This window comes from Canis lupus, chromosome 11 (assembly GCF_011100685.1).
Source record: "Canis lupus familiaris isolate Mischka breed German Shepherd chromosome 11, alternate assembly UU_Cfam_GSD_1.0, whole genome shotgun sequence".
In the NCBI taxonomy this organism is placed as follows: Eukaryota; Metazoa; Chordata; class Mammalia; order Carnivora; family Canidae; genus Canis; species Canis lupus.
The window spans coordinates 5,348,382-5,373,927 of record NC_049232.1 but is presented as its reverse complement, the minus strand read 5'-3'; the positions used below and the strand labels follow the sequence as shown (position 1 = coordinate 5,373,927).

The following is a 25,546-nucleotide window of genomic DNA, read 5'->3' as shown; positions in this document are numbered from 1 at the left end:
AATAGAATCTGCCACACTCTCCTTAAGGGCATAGGTACTGTCCAGAGAATAACAGAAAACATTCAGGAGTGTGGTTTTTTAAAGGACAAAGTGCCCATCCCTATGGGACAAAACGGGCTGTCCCTGGAATTGTACACAAAATATACAGTGGTCTGATTTCTAAAGGGAGGGGTCAGCTTCTCATGGGAGAGACTCCCTTGCCCTGTTTACCCAGAGCCCTCATCTCTACTTTGTGGCGAATAATGCAGTGCAATGTGGGACTTCTCTGACAGTTTTAGAATCCAAGGGAAAAATTCTCTCCCAGTGAGTGGCTTTTTTTTTTTTTTCAATACTGGTGAAAATCTACCAAGCCAAGAAAATGATAAGCAGCATCCTAGCTAGCAAAGCTTTGGAATCGAGGGTTTAGAAGGAGGAGGAGGAGGAGGAGGAGAAAAGGAGGAGGAGAAGGAGAAAAGGAGGAGGAGGAAATAAAAAAGATAGTAAATGCACTGCTGAGGTGCAGGCCTTTCTCCTGGAGCTGCAGGAGACGTGAGAGCACCATAAAGGAAGTGGAACAGAGTTCCTGAATTTGATTTTCTTGGTTAAAACTAAGGACGTTTGAACACAACTTGATTTAACACAGTGTCTGCCCAAATAAGAGTCTATTTACCTTCCCACAAAGCAATCGTTTCTTGTGGCTCTTCTTCAGGGAGGCAGGAAAGCGGACTTTGTCTTTGATCTCCTAGACCTTGGAGTCTTACAGACCAATTTTCTTATTTATCATTTTGACATTATTGCTTAGGGCTGCCTGCACTCTTGGTAGCAAGTACCTGACAGAAGTACCTCTCTTGGTTTCACAAAGTCTCTGCATCTAACTTTAAAAAAAAAGAAATCTATTCTGGGTCACCTGGGTGGCTCAGTCGGTTAAGCATCTGCCTTCAACTCAGGTGATGATTTTGGGGTCCCTGGGATTGAGCCCTGCATTAGGCTCCGTGCAGGGACCCTGCTTTTCTCCCTCTATGTCTCTGCCTCTTTCTGTGTCTCTCATGAGTAAATAAAACCTATTTTAAAAAATGAATGAATAAGTAAATAAATAAAGAAAGAAAAATAAATTTAAAAAAAATCTGTTCTTCCACACTTGACCAGAAAAATGTCTTCTTGTTCTGGAGACCGAGGGATTTTGTGTCTTGTGTACCCTTTTTGATTCATGTACCCCACTGAGGCCAAGGTGAATTCCATTTGGCTGAGAGAGGGAGCCAGAAGCTCTAAATGCATTACAAGCAACAGCTATTAGGGGCAAACAACAACTATGAGTGTTATTATCACCATCATAATTCGTTCTAAGCTACCATTATTTGTATGATGCCATTTAATCTATAGCACCTGGTACTTGATGGCTGCATAATCCGTGTGGAAGGAATTAGCTTTTTACTTATGATAAACGTTAGTTCAGTCCTCTCAACTGCCAGGCAGGGCTGCCAAGAGGCAGGTGCATAAAACGAAGAAAAGCGTTACTCCCTTGAGGCATTAATAATACAGCAGAGTTTAAAGCAGTCCTTCAGATCTTTATTATTAGATTGTTTTGACTGCATATGCAGCATTTGCTCCTGTTACCAAGTGAAATATGTTTTATGTTACCGTATAAATGGATGGTTTTCTCCCTAGGCGAGCCAATGAATCTGACACACTTTACTCTTAGCCCGATTGGAATGCTTCCAAAATGCACCTTCACATGTTACAGATGCACCTCCATTCTGGTGCCTAACTGTCTGAGTGGCAAGTCTTCCCGCAGCCCTGGGGGTGGAGAAGGAAAGCAACTGTCAAGACAGCTTCAGCGATGCAGTGGGGACATATTCTTTTGCCTCTTTCCCACCGTGCTGTCTACGTGTACCCTCTAAGCGAGGAAAAAGCACCTCATCACTCTCCAGGGTCCAGACTTCTGGTAAAGGACAGGAATGGGGTGGTACTCAGAATGGCACACAGCTCATACCGTTCTGGATGCTTAGAGACAAGATGAGCCATAACTAGCACCACCAGATCTGCATAGAGCGGAGTTCTTAGGATAGTAGGGAAAATTCTCCCAACAGAATTACAGTTGAGAAAGGCTGAGCTGGATCTTGATACATCATCCTGTTTGATTTGAGTACTCTATTGTCTTTTTTTTTTTTTTAATTATTTGACAGAGAGAGCACAAGCAGGGGAGTGGCATGCAGAGGGAGAGAGAGAAGCAGGCTCCCCCAAGGAGCAGGGACTCAGGGCTCCATCCCAGGACCCTGGGATCATGACCTGAGCTGAAGGCAGACACTCAACCAACTGAGCCACTCAGGTGCCACCCCCCCATTGTCTATTGAAGAAAGGAAGATTAACTACTTGTCTGACCATGGACAGGAAGGCAAATCAAGATCTTCCAAATACACACACATACGCACCTGTCTGTATAAGACATATATTTGTACAATGCATAATCTGTTTAATATAGGTAACATCGGGCAGCCCTGGTGGTGCAGTGGTTTAGCACCGCCTGCAGCCCAGGGTATGATCCTGGAGTCCCGGGATCGAGTCCCACGTTGGGCTCCCTGGATGGAGCCTGCTTCTCCCTCTGCCTTTGTCTCTGCCTCTCCCTCTCTGTGTGTCTCTCATGAATAAATAAATAAAATCTTTAAAAAATATATAGGTAACATCTATGGTCAGTGTCCAATATATACTATATATTTCAATATATATGTGTATATCTGCATGTACGGTGTATACACACACACTTTTTTTTTTTTTAACTTCAGGAAAGAAGTGCATAAGACATGCAGCCTCCTGCATATGACGGAGAGAAAATCCTTCCTCAGCCCTTATGGCTCCCCCCTTGGAAATGGGAAGCATTCCAGCCCAGTGGGAACAGAAAATTGCAGTATAGTCAGCTTCACCCTTGGGCCCTGACCCCATCATTGCACTCTTTAAGTCTGCCCTGAGGGGCAGGTGTGTTCCACATCAACAGCTTCTTGGGGGTGCTCTGTGCCTTGGTGGCTGTGATTGGTCCTCTGCACCCCAGGGAGGAAAGCCAGGTGGACCTCATGGAGAAGCATCCTACTGGCTGCCCTCTTCCTGCCCAAGATGGCAGCCCTTCGAGCTGGAAAGAGGCTCCCTCCATTCTGCATGAGGTGAAATATGAGTAATGGCTTTGTCACAGCTACTATATTGCCCTTTGGCCATGGAGGCATTGAAAAGATTCCTTCCAGATATCTATCTTCAGTGCCTGGAATGAGAGCTCTGGGGAAACATCTAGAAAGACCTATGAGCCTTCTGACAAAGTTATAGAGGTCAGAGCTATTGGGCAGAGACAGATGGCACCTTCTGTGCACCTGGCCAAGGCTACAAGCAGCTGAGAGCCCAGATACTCTATTTAAAAGTGCAGCCATCACCCTACAGGCAGCTATGCAGGCAGGGTATGTCGGGTTAGAAGGCTCCTCTTCTTTGTACGGCGAAGCCTTCAGAATAAGCCTCCTTCTCCCTGAGGCACAGATCAGAGATGAGCTGGACACCTTGTGTTTATATCCTGCTTTTCATCTGGATCCCTGAAAACCCTTCCTTGGAGAGAATTTCTGAAAAGAACTCTGAAAAGAGACAGGAGGAAAATCGAAGCGTCACTGTTAGAGCCTTCCTCTGGTTTTAGAGCACACTGAAAAGAAAGGGTCTGTTATGTCCATGAATATTCATGTGCATTTTTCGCTCTTCTCCCCACTGATTCCCAGAGGTAACTCAGCAAATAGCCAGCATTCAAGGGACTTCATCGGTCAGGCCTATGTTATGAAATTTTGACACATGAAGGCAGTTTGATGAGCAATGTTTCAGACTTGATTTTTCATTAGAAAAGGAAATGGGAAGTTGGGAATTGAGTGAGAACAAAACAAACTAGCGAGGGTATTTATTCCAACTGCTAAATCAAACAAACAGTGAGTCATCTGGCTTCCCCCAGCCCTTCTCTGTGAAAGCCGCTCATGGACTTTGCTGCCTGCCTGTATTTGTCAACTGCAAATAGGTTCAAAACATTATTGATAAAGGGTAGATTGACTTCACTCTTGTCCCCCTTAGCGGCTGACCTCAGAGGTGAACTTGGGTATGGGTTTTATTTTTTTAAAGATTTTATTTTTAAGTAATCCCTACACCCAACGTGGGGCTCAAACTCACAACCCCAAGATCAAGAGTTGCATCCTCCTCTGACTGAACCAGCCAAGCGCCCCAGGGTGGGGGGGAGGTAGATTTTATTACTAAAAACTGTTCAAATATTTCATGATTCGAATACTTATTTAATCCTTCATCATTTCTAATGTAAAATAAACTGACGTATTTCACCTAGCCCCAGTCTCGTAGAAGATATAGTTTACCTTCTATTCTTGGTCATATGAATATGAACTATTTGCTCCATCACAAAATAAACTCAGAGAGCAGTTTGAAATCAGGTCAGATAAAATCAGTAGTCAGGTTGGGTCACAGTCTTTTCCTCTACCTTTGCCTTCTTTCCTACCAGTCTTAAATTTTCCATTGGAGAAAAAAAAATGTTGACTACAGAAGAAAAGAACAAAAGAGGGAAATAATAAAAACAGAATATGATGAAAATACGTAAAGCTGGACCAACAGAATCCCTGTCCGTGGCAAATGCATCTATGTGGAAAACGCAGTATTTTTGCCTTCCATGAGCTTATGAGATGTTTATAAAGCACTCAGTGTGTAACTTCTACACAAGAGACACAGGTGAGATGATCTGAGGAGGTCATGAGTCATAAACTCACATGGCTACAGGACCAAACCAGGTAACACAAATGTGTGATCATGACCAAGACAAGAGGGATGAGCAGGCAAACAGGAGAATGCTTACTCTGTCTAAAACGTTCACAGTTAATTGAAGAAAAAAAAAAACACTGTGGCCTGCTGTGGGATTCTGGTTTTCCTTCCTTACAACATGAGGAGAAAGTCAACGCTTAGGGAAAAGCTTATGTTTGGAATGCCTGGGTGGCTCAGTGGCTGAGCGTCTGCCTTCAGCTCAGGTCATGATCCTGGGGTCCTGGGATTGAGTCCTGCATTGGGCTTCCCTTGGAGAGCCTGTTTCTCCCTCTGCATGTGTCTCTGCCTCTCTCTATGTGTCTCTCATGAATAAGTAAATAAAATCTTTTTAAAAACAGAAAAGAAAAACTTTTATTTGAAGTAAACTTTGAAGAATGACTAAGATTTCCAAAACATAAGAAAAAAAAAGAGTAAGAGTAGAAGAAAAGACATTGTCCCCTGAAAATTTTCCCAGGTTGCTGTGGGAGAGGAGCCCATGTAGTGGGATGAGGTCTTGAATACCAGCAGGAGGAATGTAGACTTTACTGAGTAGGTCCAGAATAGAATTCTAGATCACCTCCAAACTGTTCTTTTCCCAGAGTCCTGTAGCTCACAAATGGTACTCCCACACCTCTTGTTGCTCTGGCCTGAACCTAGGAGCTGTCACTTTTCACTTTGTTTTTCTCTCAGACCCCAGGGACAGGGTCAGGTTTTGTGGAAATAAATCTCACACATTTGTGTAGGGAGAGGGTTCTCTTTGAGAGAAAGACTATAAAACTAAGTGCATAAAATGAATATTTATTTTGGATGGGCTGGTGCAAGTAACAGGGAGCCCATCTCTGCAGAGCCTCTACCAAAGCCATCATTAGCATCTATCTTCAAAAATGTGTCCAAAGTTCAACTTCTCCTCCTGACATCCACCAGTCCCTGTCCAGCCCAAGGCACCAACCAGAAGTGGCGTAGATACCTACACTTTCAGCCCCTTACTCTCTCCTTCCCAACACCCTTGCTCTGCTGCTCTCTGTCTGTTCCAAACACCCCAGGCACAATGATCCTTTGAAATCGAAATCAGATCACATCATCCCTTTCCCCCAAACCCTTCATGGCTATCCATCCCACATAGAATAAAATCCAAAGTCCTTCCTGGTGGCTCCAGAGTCCTTGTATCCAGCCCCTTTTCACGCCTGTCAGTATCTCCACTGATCACTCCATGGTAGCCATTCCTTTTTTTTTTTTTTTAATATGAATGCAAATAGCCATTCCTTTAACAAGTCCAACGCTCCACTGCCTGAGGGCCTTTGTATTTGTTTTTCCCTCTGCCTGGATCACCTTTTCCCTAAATATTTTCATTTCTATCTCCTTCATTGTATTCAGCCTTAGTTCAAATGCTGCCTCTGATGACTGTCTAAATGCACCACCATTTAACCTCTATCCCCTTGCTTGGTTCACTTGATATCTATTATCACTGCTTGCTCTATTATTATTTATTCATTTGTTGTTATGGAGTGTTCCCACTGGAGGTACACTCCACTTAGCCAGGAATTTTGTCTGCTTTACTAGCTTCTGTTTTCCCAAAGCTGAACCTTCCACCTGCCATAGAGAGTACTGTAAATCCTTCTCTGGGGGAATATGATATCTTCCAAAGCCTCCGCAATTTTTTTTATACACTAGGCCTAGCATTTAATTTAAAAAACTTTCTGATGGGTACCTGGGTGGCTCAGTGGCTGAGCGTCTGCCTTTGGCTCAGGTTGTGATCCTGGGGTCCTGGGATCGAGTCCCACATCAGGCTCCCCACAGGGAACCTGCTTCTCTCCCTCTGCCTGTGTCTCTGCCTCTCTCTGTGTGTCTCTCATAAATAAGTAAATAAAATGTTTAAAAATATGTAAAAATAAAAAACATTCTGAGCATATCAAGAAATAAGACCAAAAAGAGGAAAAAACAGACAATAGAAAGAGATCCCTGGATGGCCCAATTATTGAAATTATGAGGCATAGCTTCCATGTTAAGTGTAATTAATATGTTTGAGAAAATAGACTGAACATATGGGACATGATGAAGGTACAGATGCAGTATGGTAAAAAGGCCTAACATGAGCACAGCTGGGCTCCTGAGATGAGTGCAAAGCAAAAAAGAAATGGGGTATTTGAAGAGATAATGGCCAAGGATTTTCCAGAAGTGATAAAATACATTCAGCCACAAATTCAAAAATCTCTCCAAGTGCCAGATGGGATGCATACAAAGGAAACCACATTTGGGCCTATCATAGTGGGACTGCTAAAAACAACAAAGTGGGAATCTTTAAAAACCGGGGAAAGAAAGAAGGAAGAGGGAAGAAAGGGAAGCTGGAAAAATAGGCACTACTTCCAAAGAACAGCAAGAAGAATGACAAATTGGTTCCCAAGAGATACTTTGGCAATCATAAAACAAAGGAATAGAGCATTTTTAAAGTACTATGAGAACAAGTTGCCAACCTAGATATCTGTAAAAGCAAGCATATTCTTCAAAGATGAAGGCCAATTATAATTTCCAGATAAAAAAGTCTGAGAAAAATCTGCCACCAGCAGACCTGAACTAAGAAATGTTCATCGAAGTTTTTCAGGCAAAGGGAAAATTATTTCAGACAGATGTTCAGAAATGTAGGTAATGAGCTTCCTGCCTCTCAGCATGGAAACCAGCACCTGCAGGGCCTCCTGCCCACATCTGCACCCTGATTTCCTCTGCAGACCTCCCAACCCCAGCTCACCCACAGCCTAGACTAGGACTCCCTTTGAAGCCCCACTCCCTCTGCTCACCCACGCCACCAGTTGCTGATCCCATGCTGCCACCTGCACTCCAAAGGGTTGCTTTCTGCTTACCCAGTGACAACATACCAGCTCCAGCTGGGGCAAGCCAGTGAACTTGTCTTCTATCCACTGGGCTGAACTACACCTCTGATGAGGTCTGAACTCTCATGTTTACCTTTCCTCCACTGAGAATGCTCTGAGCTGTAGGATATCATATAGAGCTTCCTAACACTTTATAGTCACTCTTAGATTGAGGCCCAGACACTTCCACAGAGGCTGCATTCATCATGCCAACAGCCATCTTGTCCCACTATAGCCATTAACAACTATCTCACTGCTTCCACCACAGCTCAGACTTTGGAAATGTGTTTTTGTGTCTCAGGGTGTCTAATGAGTCCCAGAGGGAAACTGACTCTAGTAGGTAGTAAGTGGAACATTTTTGGACTAGGGTAGAATATTTATAAAGGGTGTTCTCTCCCACAAATGAAAGTAGGGTAGACCCTGATGCAGGCAGAAAGGCTGGGAAAGCTGGACATACCTGATTCCAGAGGTATCAGATTGCCTTAGATTCCAGAGAGTGTTATTCTCAAAATACAGGTTGAAGGTAGTGGTGGACATTTTTGTATACTAATTCTCTCCTCAAGTGTGGAGATGGTCAGTAAACTTGGATGCATAGCTTCATTAGTGGTGCCTTGGAGGTGTGTTAATGATGAAGCATGAGGCAATGTTACGTGAGCAGGGGCTCTATCTGTTACAGATGAGAGACTGAACCAGAAATTAAGAATTTGGCAGAAGGGAACAATTGAACCAGAGATGGCCAGAGATGTGTAAGCTTTTAAGAATCCTTGGAAATAGCTGGGGAAGCCTTGGATGATAATTCCAAGCATGCCGTTTGAAAACTAAGAGAGCTGTAACTTGGGATGCCTGGGTGGCTCAGTGGTTGAGCATCTGCCTTTGGTTCAGATTGTGATCCTGGGGTCCTGGAATTGAGTCCTGAATCGGGCTGTCTGCAGGGAGCCTACTTCTCCCTCTGCCTGTGTCTCTGCCTCTCTCTCTCTCTCTCTCTCTCTCTCTCTCTGTCTCTCTCATGAATAAATAAATACAATATTTTTAAAAATAAAGCTGTAACCCCCCAAATTCCAAGTATTTAGGCATACCCAAGAGATACCTGGGTATCACCAGCATTTATGAACTGACTTTATTCTCTAAGTGGTAAAATGGTCAGGAAGGCAATAATTTACCCATCGCTTCACTTTCCAGAGTTATATTTTTGGTTACACCAGAGCCAGATTTTCAGTTGTTTTTATTTTCCTATCACATATGTAAAAAAACAAAAACAAAAACAAATCTATATTGGTAAACTTCAATAGCCAAGGTTTTCCTCATTTTGAAATGTTACTTGACATCACCTACAAAAAATTAACAACTTAATTATTTTTTAAAGGCGTCTAGGTTAGATTACCAGAAAATGCTATCGGAGGCCATTAATTACACTAGATGCAAATGTATAGGCTTCGCTTACATGGATTTTTGTTTGGGCAAAGAAATATGATAACTCCAGTCTATTCTTTTTCCTGGAACAGTGGTTAACTTTTGACCATGAGATGAAGAAGTGAATTCTCCCTGTATAGGCATCTAGGAGGTGTTGCGATCATGCAGATGTGCTGATGATAGTGTTCAAAACATTCCTGGGATGAATCCAGAACGTGCTCACATGTGCTCTCAAGATGGCGAGGATGCGAGAGACCTTTCCTGGAACAGGTTTCTGGTCATCTGGTTTGATTTCAGTGGTCAGTTGTACTACCAGTCATCTAGAAAATTATCTGAACTCCTGATGTATCTTAATATATTTTCTTTTGTCTGTGATAGTCTCATTCTTAAGCTAGATGCTTCTAGTAAGGGTGGGGAGGACTCTCAGTGAGATACAGGAAAGTAACATTGTCCTCTTTGTATTTTTCTGGGAGACCTTAGTCTTAGTAACTAAAATTTGAATATGACCTTTACAGCTGGCAAATAACTTTTCCATATTCATTTGATTCTTGAGAACAACATGGTGCAGCACAAAAAAGCAGGGCCATTGAAGCCAGAGGGCTTGACTTTCAATTCTAGTGTGGCTCTTTGCTTGCTCTGAGTTCCTGGACTAGCTACTTCATGCTTTGGTGGATGCTTTTGACAGCAGGTAATTGAGATCCAAACCAAGCTAGCTGAAATGAACAGGGAATTTGTAATTTACTCATTGAAAAAAGTCTAGAGGGAGGCGACTGTCTGGGTCCTCTCGGTCCAATAGCTGTCTTGCCATCCCTCTGCCACCCCAGAGGGTCTTCCTCCAACTGGTAATGAGGTGGACAGAGCAGTTCCAGACATCACACCTGCCAACTGGAGGATAGCCAAACCAGTTATTAGCATCGTAAAATACTTTGGTACCAGTTGATAAGTAGCCATTGCTCTGAACCTGCTGAGTACCCCCAGCATCGGCTGCTATAACCCCCCGCCCCAGGACTTCCCCAAAGTCCAGCACTAACAGAGTGATCTGCAGCCCAGCAGGGAGCCCCAGACCCTGCTTTGGTTGTATCTGGCAGTCATCATGATAAATATGCACCAATTAAACATTATTTCTATTACTCTGGTAACGTGTGTTAACATTTGGAGGAGGAGAGCCTATCTTTCCCTATGGCTTTATGTCTGAGCAGAGAAACATACTTTGCAGAAGTCCCTAGCTCACTGTCTCCCAGTTCCCCTTGCCCCACCTCAATAATGTGGTCATTTCCTGACCAGTTTATATGACCCCTTGTTAATTGAGAATAAAGTTCAACGTAAAGACTGCTAACTCTGGGAAACGAACTAGGGGTGGTGGAAGGGGAGGAGGGCGGGGGGTGGGAGTGAATGGGTGACGGGCACTGGGGGTTATTCTGTATGTTAGTAAATTGAACACCAATAAAAAATAAATTAAAAAAAAAAAGAGAGAATAAAGTTCAAAAGCTGATCATCCACAAAGGGGATAGGCTCACCCCCAAGGTTAACGGGAGGGAGGACTTCCTTGCTAGGTCAGAGAGGAGTAGATATTAGCACAAAAGTCAGAATATGCTCATTGTCAGTGTTCTCTCCTAAGCAACAGTCTGGTGAGGATCAGATGAAATCACATGGTACACTACTTAGAACAGAGTTTGGCTTACTGATTCACACCAGGTGCTCAACAGATGGCAGTTGGCCACATTCAAAACAGTTATAATGGCTCTGCTATTGTCAAGAACTGTGGAGGGTCTGAGATTTCACACCACTTGCAAGCTTAACAAGTAGGCCTGCCATAGTTTCATGGATCTTGGCAAAGGACACCACACTCGTGGGGCAAAGACACAGAAACTTACCACTCATAGCAGTAGCCAGAGTATCAGCATTATCAGGGCTTTGAGACCCAAGCCCCACAGGATGATTCCAAGAAGGCCCAGGGACCCCACCATGTGCAGTGAGTTGCATTACAAGAGAGGAACCCTGAGCTTAAGAAAGCCCAGTATTTTTATATGGTGTGGGGAACACGCCTGCCCTTTGCTCAGGAGGGAGGCGTGATCTCTGTTTCCCAAGGCTGTTCTCTATACAGACATCCTTGAAAAGCTATTTCAGAACGGCAACCAGTGCCTCTTTTCACAAGACATGCAGCATTTTGAGAGACCCCACTGAGCATTATCTCCCAAGAGCTGCTGTTTGATGGTGAGTTAAAAAGTTGAAATATCTTTCCATAGCAGGCAAGTATTATTTTTCTTACTTGGAGCACTTGACTAGCCCTCTGTTAGTGTAAGAGTTGCACTGTGTATGTTATGTTGGTGGGGGACCGCATGTTCCTGGGCCCATATGTCAGAAGTCTTAGTAGATGAGATAAACTTTTATGATCTATAATCAATATCCCTGTGGACAGCTCATATTGAAGTGTTCGCCGATACCTCGGGTTGCTCTCACTGACATGTCTTACAAATGACACAGGCTAGTGGGAACTCTAGCATGTATGTGGAAAACCCAACACAAACTCATCTATAGCAAGATCACCTCACCTTAAATCAAATGGACATTTAAGAGGTTGGGTGAATCTGGAGAAAGGACTGGCTTGTCTGGAAAAAGACAGCAAGACATAGAATGTTCAACAGAAGGTATTCATAGCTACCCAAAACTATTATTTAACAATAAATGAAAAAGACAGGTTTTCTGTCAACATCCAAAAGCACTGGACCTCTACTTGACTGTCACGGCAGAAACTGAACTTTTCTGCATTGACTCTAGGTCTTAGGACTCCAGTGGACTTTGGAGTCCAGCAGACATCCCAGCCTCTGCGGCTTGCTAGCTGTGTGAGCATACATAAGTTTCACACAAAGGAACATTTCTGTTCTTTAACTAAAATGTAGAACTAATAGCACCTACCTCATAGGCCATTTTGAAGAGTCAATTCTGGAATTGAACTTAGCCTAAAGACCGGTGCATGTTGTCAGTAACAGTGGGTGATATGCTTGTTTAAAAAGCTTTACTAGTGAGGGCACCGGGGTGGCACAGTTGATTGGGTGTCAGACTCTTGGTTTTGGCTCAGGTCATGATCTCAAGGTCGTGAAATTGAGCCCCATGTCCGGCTCAGCGCTCAGCAGGGAGTCTTCCTAGTGTTCTCTCTCTCCCTTCCCACTCCCCTTCCCACTCATGCTTTCTCTCTCTATAAAATACATGAATAAATCTCTAAAAAAAAAACCCCACAACTCTACTGATGATAATCTTAATAATATATCAAAAAATATGCCTATACTCCATCTGTGTTTCTCCCCAGACATATGTGGGACAAAAAGGCTATTTCATAAAGCACCTACACATGGGGAGCTTAGACGGGTCATCAAAATGATGAGGCATCCCAGAGACCCAGTACCACCTGTGTGCCACCATAAAGTCTCTCCGGGTAATGCATCTCTCCATTTCCTGGACTCCCAGCTCTGGGAGATGGGCATAAGGTGCAGTGACCAAATTCTAGAATGTTGGGTGTGCATCCTGGCTCCACTGTTTTTTACTGTAAACAGATCACCTCAACAAAGAGTTGTAATGCTTAAATAAAATACGTTTATTTTATTTATTTTTTTAAAAACGGTTTTATTTATTTGAGAGAGTAAGAGAATGCATGCGTGCGTGGTAAGGTGTGGGTGAACCGGGGGAGAAAGAGTCTCCAGCAGACTCCATGCTAAGCGCAGAGCCCAAAGTGGGATTAGGTCTCACAATATGAAATCCTGACCTGACCCAAAACCAGGAGTCGGGAGCTCAATTGAGTGCACCATCCAGGCACCTCTAAAACACATTGATTCTTAACTAGCACAATTTCTGGCACATTTTACACACTCAATAATTATATATTCCTCTCTTCCCATCTCCATTACAATAGAGCAGTTGTTTTTCTCCAAGAGTGTGTCAAGCTGCCACTTTTGGGTGGCTAGAAAGGAGCAGCCATTTCAGCGAATCCTTAAATGTTAGTGAGCATCAGAATCACTTGCGAAGCTAGTTAGTAATGCATATTCTTAAGGCCCATCCAGAAACATGTTGCACAAATGAATCTGGCGTGGCAACCAGAAATCTGCATTTTTAGGAGACTCTGCAGGGGATCCTTCTGGTGTCAGTGATGTGTTGACCACACTCAGAGAAATGCTGTCTCCAATGTGCCCTACTCTGTTGGTCTCAGCTATCTATCTAGTATTGCTAATGTCTCTTTCTTTTCTTTCTTTCTTTCTTTCTTTCTTTCTTTCTTTCTTTCTTTCTTTCTTTCTTTCTTTCTTTCTTTCTACCATATTACACAACAGAAATTTTATTTTCAAAGTGATATGTAGAGCAGTGGCTGAGGGGATCCACCAGGGTCAGGGAAGGCAGCTCTGCATTTTCATTTTAGAATCCTGTTCACTTCTCAGGACCTAGAAGTGACAGTGCAAATAAAAAGTGAATTTTCCCGTGAGTAGGAGACTCAATCTTAGTTTGAGATAAGAGCAGTGGAAGAGTGTTCTCATTGTAAGTGCACAGAAACACCCAAAAGTAAAGGGTTGTCTGGTAATAACAAAAAGGATTTTATAAAGCAAGAGGAACTCAATCCAGGGGCACCTGGGTGGCTCAGTCAGTTAAGTGTCCAACTCTTGATCTTGCTCAGGTCTTGATCTCAGGCTTGTGAGTTCAAGCCCCATGTTGGGCTCCATGCTGGGCATGAAGCTTACCTGGAAAAAAAAAAAAAAAGGAGGAAAAAAAAGAACACAATCCATTAATGTGGTCAGTGAGTATTCAGGTTATTCTATAGATGAACTCAGAAATGGTTATAATTTTTCAGGAATGAACATAGACTCAGCTTCTTACTGTGTTAATCTGTAACACTGATATCTCCTGTACTTGAGAAAGGAAAAATTATATGCAGATAAAATTGGTGATAAATGCTCCACCCTCTTTCAAGGTATAATGTTGCCTATGGAAGTGCCTGGTGGGGAATGGCTGTTGGTTCTTCCCTACAACACAGGCCTTGGAATAAATGGGGTATTGTGGTCTATTCCCAGCTGGCTATTTCTAAGAAATGGAGTATTTCTGTGACAGAGACTCTCTTCCTAAGGGAAGTTCCTTATTCATTATTCAAATCCATACCCATCCCTGGAACAGGTTCAGCAACAGAAGTTCCTTTGCTTTAGGATGGTGAGGTATAAATAGTTCTGTAGGATTGAATGCCCATATTATCTCATAATATTGAAACCATTGGAATGTAGCTGTGAATCAGGTTTCAAGCTGTTGTACCACTTCTTGGGGGAAAAATGACTTTAACTAATCCAGCCCTCAAAGGTCTAATGAATTTAATTGCTCCTATTTTGAGGCTAGCTTGGAAACGTATACCCAATTAACCTGGCTATACTTGAAGGGTGAGGGGAGGAATCATCAAGTCAAATAAGAAGGCGACACTCAGAAACACAAAACTCAACACGATGTTAGCTTTTGGGGGTAGAGATTGACCCGGGGAGACGTGTGGCACCTCTGGGCCATCCTAAACTTGAGAACGAACATGGGCACAGTGATGCGGAGTGGATGATTTCCTTCACACATGGGAAAGAAGAGCCTTTCTGCTCCGTCTCTAAAGTAAGCGGTATCAGGGCCTCTGCCTCCCGAGGGAAGAGAAGCCTTCCCCCACCGCCTTCCCCGATTGGGCCAGTGGTGCTGGAAACGGACCATGCTGTGCCTGTCATTTTGGATCTATAGGACAACGGTGACTTTCCATAGACATCTCATTTCCTTTGTCCTTCCTTAGATGTAGTAATCCGTCGGTCCACCTGTCCAGCTGTCCGGCTGTGTCTCCATCTCCTCCCTCCTGCTCAGCCTTGTTATTCAGAGATCTCGCTCCTGGCACTTTCCGCATCGGGCTCCCTGCATGGAGCCTGCTTCTCCCTCTGCCTGTGTCTCTGCCTCTCCGTGTGTGTGTCTCTCATGAATAAATAAATAAAGTCTTTTTTAAAAAGTTTCCATTTCCCTTTTAAGTATCAAGATCCCCCACTCCCCCACCCCCACCCCTCCTGTCACACATCTGTGGGGAGGCAAGTCACTGTCTTCTATCCTGGTTCTGTGATCTTGAGCCTGCTAGGCTTTGTACCCCAAAGCAGAGGGGCTGGACTCCACCTCCAATACCCCTCTGGTTGGGCAATGGTTTTGAGCCGTGAGGAGGAGCTGGTGCAGGTGGAGGATTTCCCTCCTGTGAGCCCACCGGGCACCCCAGGCCCGAGGTGGTAGTGGGAGGTCCTCCCATGGGGGGAGGGAAGGCCCACGTCCTTGGGGACCTGGGCCCATGAGCACTCACATGACATTCCCGGCATCTTCCCTGTGAGCCAGTCAGGGGCCACCTCCTGGCCCTCAGGTTGTTCTTTGTTAATATATCCCGGGAGCAGACTCCAAATGCAGAAGAGCATCAGGGGCTCTAAGTCCTGGTGGTTTTAATCACTTCTGATATTTATATATATAAACTCTCAGGAAAATCAGTGCTCATTGGTTTCCTTTCTCTTCTCCGTCTCTTCTTCTCTCACACAAAGAAAGCTCGGGGTGCCTTCCACTCTGTACTTGTCTCCCCTCCGAGTGCTCCCGGGCATTTCCAGACTGAAACACAAGGTAGAACTGCTGATTTGGGGCAAGGAGGAAAGAAAGCATTTTCGCAGAAACTGAACCAAACAAAAAATGCCTATTTATGTTTTTTGAGTACGTTTGCATTAACCTGGAGGAGATAGGTGACGAGAGCACACTCATGAGACTTGGACACATCAGAGAGGGGAGATGACAGCAGAGAGGCAGCAGAGGTGGAGTTTATACTATTAAGGTTTTCTGTATGCTTCTTTTTGTCATTCTGCTTGTCAGGGTGAACATTATTTTGTAAATTAAATAAAAATAGAGAACATTTGTCTTTGTTTAGATTTTATTTATTTATTTGAGAGAGAGTGCACATGAGCAGGGGGCAGGGGGAGAGGGAGAGGCAGGCTCTTCACTGAGCGGGGCCTGATGCTGGACTCGATTTCAGGACCTTGGGATCATAACCTGAGCCGAAGGCAAATGCTTAACTGACAGAGGCAGCCAGGTGGCCCCAAATAGAAAACATTTTATTTTACTATTTTTTAAAAAGATTTTATTTATTTATTTATGAGAGATACACAGAGAGGCAGAGACACTGGCAGAGGGAGAAGCAGGCTCCTTGCAGGAACCCCGACATGGGACTTGATCCTGGGACTCCAGGATCATGCCCTTGGGCCAAAGGCAGGTGCTAAACCGCTGAGCTAGCCAGGTGCCCCCAAATAGAAAACATTTTAAAAGGAGTAAGTGGACTTCCACTTCTAGGAAGCTGAAACAGACATACTTTCCCCTATCCTTCCCACTAAACACAACTTTAAAAACTAGACATTATATATAAAACAAAAATAAAAGACTCTGCAAGGTGGAGAGATAAGGCAGACGATCTCTGAGCAGCAGGAGTCCCTGGAGCAACTCGGCAGCTGATTTCCTGGGTTTTCATTCTGCCCCCCTTTATCCCTCACTTGGAGCTAAAGATGCCATCCCGCCAGGAAAAGCCAGAGGGTATAGACCCACAAAGGCCCCACCAAAGCCTGCTCTCTGCAGCCAAAGGATGGGGAAGAGGACAGCCTCGCAAGGTTTGTGAGGACATAATTACCATTCTAGCCCAGTGGCACACCACAGGGGAAACTAGGGCCCCCACCCCAGCAAAGGTTGACTGGGAACTCCTGCCCCAGCCTGGGCTGTATGAAGGTGGGAGAGGCTTTCCTCGGACAACCACCTCCGTCCAAGGTGTCAGGTGGGACTGTGTGGGGGGCCTGGGATTCCACGCTGCATGGGTCCAAACAAGACACTCTTCCTTCCCACTGGGATGGTATCAGAGTCAGCCACCAGCTCTCAGTGGTAATAAGGCTTCCCTTGCCAGCTGCACCCCGTGTATGACTCAGAACAAGGGACTTCCACCCCCTCCCAGCCAGGGACGTATTAACAGAGACCTACGGGGCAACCTGAACTCCCACCCCGCCTAGCAATACCTTCTATCATACGAAGTTTTTAGAGCATGGAGACTCAGAATAAGTACAGTAAGAAATAATATATTTACTTGAGTCTGTTAATGAGTAGTTGGATGTTTGAAATAGCTGGTTTCCTCTGTTTTAAAAACTTTTATTTTATTTTCCAGTTAGTTAACATACAGCATAATATTAGTATCAGGTATACAATATTGTGATTCAACACTTCCTTACATCCCCCAGTGCTCATCAGGACAAGTGCCTTCCCTAAGTCCCACCACCTGTTTCAGCCACCCCCCCACCCCCTCCCCTCTGGTGACCATCAGGTCTCTATAGTTAAGAGTCTATTTCTTGGTTTGCCTCTCTTCCCCCCCCCCCTTTGCTTATCTGTTTTTGTTTTCTAAATGTCACATAGGAGTGAAGTCATATGGTATTTGTCTTTCTGACTTATTTAATTTAGCATTATATTCTCTAGCTCCATCCACATCATTGCAAATGGTGAGTTTTCATTTTTTTAATGGCTGAGCAATATTCCATTGTATATATTTATACCACATCTTCTTTATCCATTCATCAGTTGATGGACACATGGGCTGCTTCCATAATTTAGCTATTGTAGATAATGTTGCAATAAACATAGGGGTGCATGTATCCCTTTGAATTAGTGTTTTGTATTTTGGGGGTAAATACCCCATAGTGCAATTACCAGATCTTAGGATAGTTCTGTTTTTTAAGTCTCTGAAGAAACTCATGCTATTAAAAATTTTAATTAAAAAAATTTTTCACAATACATGAATATATTCTAATCTTTTAAAAATTCAAATTCTAGGGGGATCCCTGGGTGGCTCAGCGGTTTAGCGCCTGCCTTTGGCCCAGTGCGCGATCCTGGAGTCCCGGGATCAAGTCCCCTGTCGGGCTCCTAGCATGGAGCCTGCTTCTCCCTCCTCCTGTGTCTCTGCCTCTCTCTCTCTCTCTCTCTCTCTATGTCTATCATGAATAAATAAATCTTTAAAAAAATTCAAATTCTAGGGGCACCTGGGTGGCTCAGTGGTTGAACGTCTGCCTTTAGCTCAGGTCATGATCCCTGGGTTCCCGGCATCAAGTTTGACATTAGGCTCCCTGCATGGAGCCTGCTTCTCCCTCTGCCTGTGTCTCTGCCTCTCTCTGTGTGTCTCTCATGAATAAATAAATAAAATCCTTAAAAAAATAAAAAGTTCAAACTCTATAGAAGTATGTAGAAGTCATGGCTAACAGACTTTCAGTTTTATATACGTCCTTCCAGACAATTCTATGTCCGTTTATATAGATACATACATATTTACAAGTCTACATTTAGAAAACTAGCCATTGATGTTTTTTAAATAAGTGGCATCAGATTCTATGGGTGATTCCATTACTTTTTTTTTTTAAGTTTTTATTTATTTATTTGAGAGAGGGAGAGAGCATGTGTGCAAGTAGGAGGAAGGGCAGAGGAAGAAGGAGAAGCAGACTCCCCACTGAGCAGGGGGCCCAATGCAGGCCTCAATTTCACGACCCTAAGACCATGACCTGATCCAAATTCAAGAGTTGAATACTTAACTGACTGAGCCACCCAGGCACCCCAGCTCTACTGCTTTTTTAAAGCTTTTTAAAAACTCAACACATTATAATGGGTGCTCCATGCTAGTACATGATATTTACTGTCAGTACAGGGTTTTCCCCCCACAGTTATGAATATATCACACAATTCTATCATAAGCCAATCACTTTAAGGGCCATAGTGTTCATAACCTTGGTATACGTATAGATGTATGTTTCTAAGGACAATATCTAGAATTGGAATTTCCTGATTGACAATCATGCACAAAGTGTTGATCCCTTTGGCCACACAGCTGCTGGTGAAGCCTGTGCTGAGGCGTGCTCCCGGTAGCGTGTGTGGCCTGTCCTCACATCTGGTACCCAGCACATCCGAGCTGAGAACACGCACCAGAACAGCTCCCAGCCCCACAGCAACCCTCTGCAGCAGGGTCCCTCTCAATCCAGTCCTGTCTTCTTCCTGCCTTCCAGGCAATTTTTTTCAACATTTCTTCCACATAATGGCAACTCTTGTTTTCTTTTTTTTTTAAATAAATTTATTTTTTATTGGTGTTCAATTTACCAACATACAGAATAACACCCAGTGCTCATCCCGTCAAGTGCCCCCCTCAGTGCCCGTCACCCATTCACCCCCACCTCCCGCCCTCCTCCCCTTCCACCACCCCTAGTTCGCCTCCCAGAGTTAGGAGTCTCTATGCTCTGTCTCCCTTTCTGATATTTCCCACACATTTCTTCTCCCTGCCCTTATATTCCCTTCTTGCTTTCTAAGCATTACTGTATTACTTATTTTTAAAATATATATCCAGTTATTTGAAAGGACTTGGAGATGTGGGCATATGTGCTCGGTCTGACATCTTGCTCTCTCTCGGCTCCACCAAATGGAAGACAGGTGGTTCAGAATAGTCAAAAGGGAAAGATGTGCTCAGAATCTTTACATAGAAACTCTCTAGGAAATTTGCCTTTTTGGAAATCTCTGATCCGTGGGCTCTGTGAAACATCATCTGTAATGTTAGTTTTTCTGTTGAATGCCTCTAGCTGTGGGTCATGGAGCAGAGGACAGAGATTTTTATGTCACCCTAATGGATTAATGGTTTGAAATCAAATCCTGGCAGAGCATCAAAGACTCACATCAGAAATGCAAGGGTAAAAGTTCTATCTCTTGAAAAAGCAGAACTTTGAGCCTGTTGTTTTGTTTTGTTTTGTTTTTTTACACATTGAGTACATTTATCATATTCTTTTAATCTAAAAAACCAAAAGAAAACCCCATGGTGCCAAAGAAAGAAAGCGTCCAGAGAATAAAAAGTGATTTTGGAAGCAATAAAATTTCCTTTAAAGGATTTGCTTCTTTTAAAGAGCACCTAAATGACCTCATGTTCCATACAAAACTCTCAAATCTGGACATAGACTTTCTGTTTTCTATTTAAAGTCCTGTACAAGAGACCAAGCAAATGCTTGGCCTGCAGGTATTATACCTTGAGCTGCCTTTGCTCTGCCAAATTTTCACCAGCTCAAATCAGCAGGAAAGTTTCTGGCCACAAACCCCACCCTCAAGGCTGGGTCTCAGCAATGTTCTGAAGCAGAGAGGGTTTTTTTGTTTTGAGGGGATTTTGTTTGTTTGTTTGTTCAGTCCCCTGGCTTCCCAACCTGGGTAATCTTTTTCCTTCTTTCTGTGTTTTCTTCTTTCTCCCAGTGCTTCAGAACTTTCAGATTCTTTATTAGATTTAGGAGCCTGCTTCTCCCTCCTCCTGTGTCTCTGCCTCTCTCTCTCTCTCTCTCTCTCTCTATCATAAATAAATAAATAAATAAATAAATAAATAAATAAATAAATAAATAAATAAATAAATCTTTAAAAACGTTAAACAGATTTAGGTGCAAATGGCTGACATTAGCTTTCTTTATTTTTATTTTTATTTTTTTTATTGGAGTTCAATTTGCCAACATATAGCATAACACCTTTTTTTTATTGCTTGGAAAATATCTGCTTGTTAACATATGCACTTTAGGGATGCTTGGGTGGCTCAGTAGTTAAGCGTCTGCCTTCAGCTCAGGTCGTGATCCTGGAAACCCGGGATCGAGTCCCACATCGGGTTCCCTGCGTGGAGCCTGCTTCTCCCTCTGCCTATGTCTCTGCCTCTCTCTCTCTATGTCTCTCATGAATAAATAAAAAATCTTAAAAAAAAATAGGTGCTTTAATTATGGAGACGGGGTTGACAAGCAGGTGTGGAGCAGGTGCAGGGGGCCAGGTGGCCTTCAGAACCTTCCAAGTTGGTGAACAGTACCTCCTTCATCTGCACACCTGGGTGCCACTTCCAGCTTCTCACCATGACTTTCATCTGGTTGTGGCCAAAACAGGATCATACTTCTGTGCCTCTTAGGTTCAGTGAAGAGGTAGGAGTCAGCCGGGCTTTGAGCAGTACTTCTCAGAAATGAGCCTCTCCACCACCTCCAGGGAAGGAAAGCAATGAGAACAAGCAGGACCTTCACCCTTCCTCTACCTTCTTTTTAAAAAATGTTATTTATTTATTTGACAGAGAGACAGAGAGCAAGCCGGAGCAGGGGGAATGGCAGAGGGAGAGGGAGAAGCAGACTCCCCACTGAGCAGGGAGCTGGACTCGGGGCTCAATCCCAGAACCCTGAGATCATGACCAGAGCCACCCGGCTGCCCCCTCCTCTACCTTCTTCTTCAAAACAATTCCTTATTTGTCCTTTTTTCTTTTTTTCAGTGTGAAATGTTGAAAAAGGGAGTTCTGTGTCCAAAATAAAGATGGAAAACCTAGTGAAGGCAAGCATGTTCTTTGGAATGGAATAGGGCTCTGCTTCCTGCTTCTTGGAGCTCAGGTGGGTTCAGTATGCAGCGCTAGTACAAAATAAGTCTTGGTCAAAGAAGACCTTGGCCAAAAGTCACATTGGGCCAACGGAGATGGTGGCCTACAATCACCTCCCAGCTCAGGCTGCACTTTTGTAGGGAGGGGACCTGTGCATTCTGTCCCCTGGGGCAGGAAAGCTAATATAGATGAGAGACCTTTTCAGTGACTATGGAAACGCAGACTGTTGCTGATGACGTGTTCTATTTTAGCTAACTCACCAAGCTTTGGTGTCCTCATCTGTAAAATGGGAATGATGACAGTGACTTCACAGGGCTGCTGCAACAGTTGAACAAATAATATGTGGAAAGCTCTCTGGCTAGCGTTTGGCCCGAAGTCAATGCACATGCACGCTATTGTTACTAAGCACCTGCTGTCTCAGGTCTCTTTATGCTAGAACCACGTGTCGCCCAGCTGGAAAGGAAATGCTTGGATAGAATTATGCTTCTTGGCCTATATCCTGCCTTCTCCCATCTCCCCACAGCCCCCGGCACACAGTGAGTTCTCAGCAGATACTGCTCATTGACTTATATGTAGTGCAGCTGAGCTCACGCATTCCCCTTTCTCCTGCAGCCCCTGAGATCCTGTGGTTACACTTGCCCTTGTTTCTGTTTGCTCTTTTATGGAGAATGCCACCTTCACTCCTAAGCACTTTTTTTTTTTTTTTTTAGAAAAAGAAGTTTCTGCAATTTGATCTTTTGGTTTACCTACATGAGGTAAAGGAAAAGAAACGATAAAAATCAAGGGTTTTGTGGGTTTTTATTTTTTCTAAGATTTTATTTATTCATGAGAGACACAGAGAAAGAGAGGCACAGACATAGGCAGAGGGAGAAGCAGGCTCCCTGCTGAGTGGGGAGCCCGATGAGGGACTCCATCCCAGGACCCTGGGATCATGCCCTGAGCCAAAGGCAAATGCTCCACCACTGAGCCACCCAGGTGCCCCGTGGTTTTCTAAATGTACCTTTTGAGTCAACCCAGTAAGAGCTTATTTTTCCCGCTCTTAAAACTATAGGATATTGGAAAATATTTTTGGTTTCACTTTGCTTTATATTCTACACTTGTAAAAAGAGGAGAATTTTGAATGCAGTGGAGACTATGGTTTTTTAAGATGATATCAGTAAAGAGTCACTACATAAAGATGATATCAGTAAAGAGTCACTACATAAAGTGTATTCAATTGTAGAGAGACAAAGAGGATTATATTCTTCTCCACCACTGGGTGAATTTTGAGTTAAAAGTAGATCTGATATGAAATGAATTATGCATACATAAATTATACATAATTACATAAATATACATAATAGATATTATGTATCTATATGTGATATAGATACTATACATTATAGATATCACATATCTAAAATATACATAATAGATATCACAGTTGATGTTGAATTCACAAAGTTTTCTTGCTTAACGTATACTTTATTTTTTTAAGATTTATTTATTTGAGGGGGGAGGGGCAAAGGAAGAGGGAGAGAGAAACCTGAGAAGACTCCACCCTGAGCTCAGATACCAATTCAGGGCTTGATCTCACGACCCTGAGTTCACAACCTGAGCTGAAACCAAAAGTGGATGCTTAACCAACTGCACCCCGAGGAGTCCCTATTTAACATATACTTAAAGATAAATATAAATGAAATAGTGCTGTCACTTCGGAATACAGTGGGTCAGTTTCCTGAAAACTAAACATGCAGTTTCTATTATCTAGCAGTTGTATTTGTGGGTATTTATTCCAGAAAAATGAAAATTTATGTTTACACAGAAACTTGCCCAGGCATACTCATCATAGCTTGTTCATGATATCCCCAAACTGGAAATAACCAGATGTCCTTCAGTGGTGAATGATTGAACAAACTGTGTTACGTCCCTACTATAGATCACTCCTCAGCAATAAAAAGGATGTATTCCAGCTACATGCATCAGGAATTTTGTGAAGGAAAAAGCCACCCTCAAAAGGTTATATGCCATCTGACTTTCTTTATGTAGCATTCTTGAAGTAACAAAATTACAGAGATGGAAAACAAATCATTGATTGCTAGATGTGAAGGAGAGAGGTGGTCGCTATAAAAAGGTAGTACAAGGGAAGCTTGTGTTGATAAAGCAGTTCTGTATTCTGATTGTGATGGTCTACACTTGTGATAAAATGACATAGAGCTGCATACACACACACGTGCACGTACACACACACACACACACACACACAAATAACTGCATGTAACACTGTGACACCAGAATAAGTTCTGTGTCCTCTACCAACATCAATATCTTGGTTTTGATGTTGAACTCTAGTTTTGCAAGGTGATACAGTTGGAGCAAACTGGGTGAAAGGGTACATGGGACCTCCCTGTATAGATATTCTGCAACTTCTTGTAAATCTGTAGTTCTTTCAAAAAGAAAAAAAAAATTCTTTTCAGAGAGTCAACAGTGCATTTTATCATACATCTTAGATTTATACATTTCACATATGCTTTTAAAGCTTCAATTAACAGTTTGATACAAAATAAAAAATATATATGCAGCAGTGGTTCTCAGGCACAGAATTTAGGAGACTGGAGCAAGTTTTTTTCCTAGCATATAGTGAGTATTACGAACCAAAATAGTGGAATGTTTCCATCTGACCTAGCTGCCTTTTTGATTGAATTTTATTACAGTGAAAGGATTTAGTAGGTATGAAATTGCTAACTGGAAACAATGAGACTCAATTTTATAACCTGTATTTTCTTGAAGTCTGTAAGACCTAAATAATTACTTTTTTCCTAATACAGCCCCAAGATCATCCAATGAAAATAATACTGTCCATAAGATATCTGGAGCATCAGCCTAAGAACCACTGCTCATGGTTATTCAATGTCTTCAGGCCTCACAGGATGAGGTAAAGGTATGATGGATTTCTTCTCAGTGTCTCTGGAAAGTGCTTTCCTCATATCATAGGCGTCCTCATCGGGCTCCCCATTGCTGACTGAGTAGTACTCTATGACTGTCCCGTATATATGCTGTAGCCCAATTGCTTGTACGTGTTCACTGCAACTTGGTTAGATACTCTCACAAAGAGATCAACAAAAAATCCACCCTTGCTTTCTGAAATCTCCTCTAATAACTCCATAAGTTTAGCAGCCAAAACAAGGCGTCGAAATTCTGGGGCGACAGAGAGAGCTGTGATATGCCCATGCCATTCTTCCCTAGCTACTGAGCCTTCCGCTTTACCCATGATATAACCCATTAACTCTCCACCAGGTGCCTCCACAACAATGAAGTACTCTGGCCAGTGGGCGAGGTACTGTAAGTAAAAAGGAATCCCATTATTTTCTGTAAGTGGATCCAAGTTAATGTTGTTGAACCGGAACAGGTCATTGCATGTGAAGGCCCGGATCATGGTCATTGTGCTGCCTCCACCGAAGTCAGCTCCCTGTGACCCCCTCAGAAAGAAAAATTTAAAACAAAAATATAAAAAAGAAAGATAGTTCTGTCCAAATAAATGTCCATTGCAGATGCTAGTTTTTTCAATAGATATATCTAAAAAGGGAGCCGTGTGATATTACAAATGATACACACAACAGGGACTTTGGAGGCACCAGGGTGGCTCAGTTAATTGAGCATCTGACTCTTGGTTTCGTGCAGGTCACTATCTCAGGGTCATGAGATGGAGCCCCATGTCTGGTTCCATGCTCAGCCTGGAGTCTGCTTGAGATTCTTTCTCTCTCTCTCCCTCTGTCCCTCCCCCTGCTTGTGCATGCTGTCTTTCTCTCTCTAAAAAATAAATAAAATCTTTATAAAAAGAAAAAGAAAGTGATCTTTGGGGATCAAAAATGTAACCCAGCACACTTTCTCTTAGCTTATGAACACAGGTAGAGTCGATTTGATCATAAAAACTTTGATCTCCAAATCAAAAACTAGATTTGAACTTCCAAGTATTTTTATTAATCTCTTAAACATTCAAGAGTACTGCCAGCATAGCAGTTAAAGAACATGCACACTTGTCCATATTTTAAGAGAAAGAAAATGA

At 43.1% G+C, this 25,546-nt stretch overlaps 1 pseudogene; it reads right to left on the bottom strand.

Moving 5' to 3' along the window:
• Positions 1–24,113: 24,113 nt before the first annotated feature.
• LOC100682743 lies at positions 24,114–24,937 on the bottom strand (annotated as a pseudogene).
• Positions 24,938–25,546: the final 609 nt, after the last annotated feature.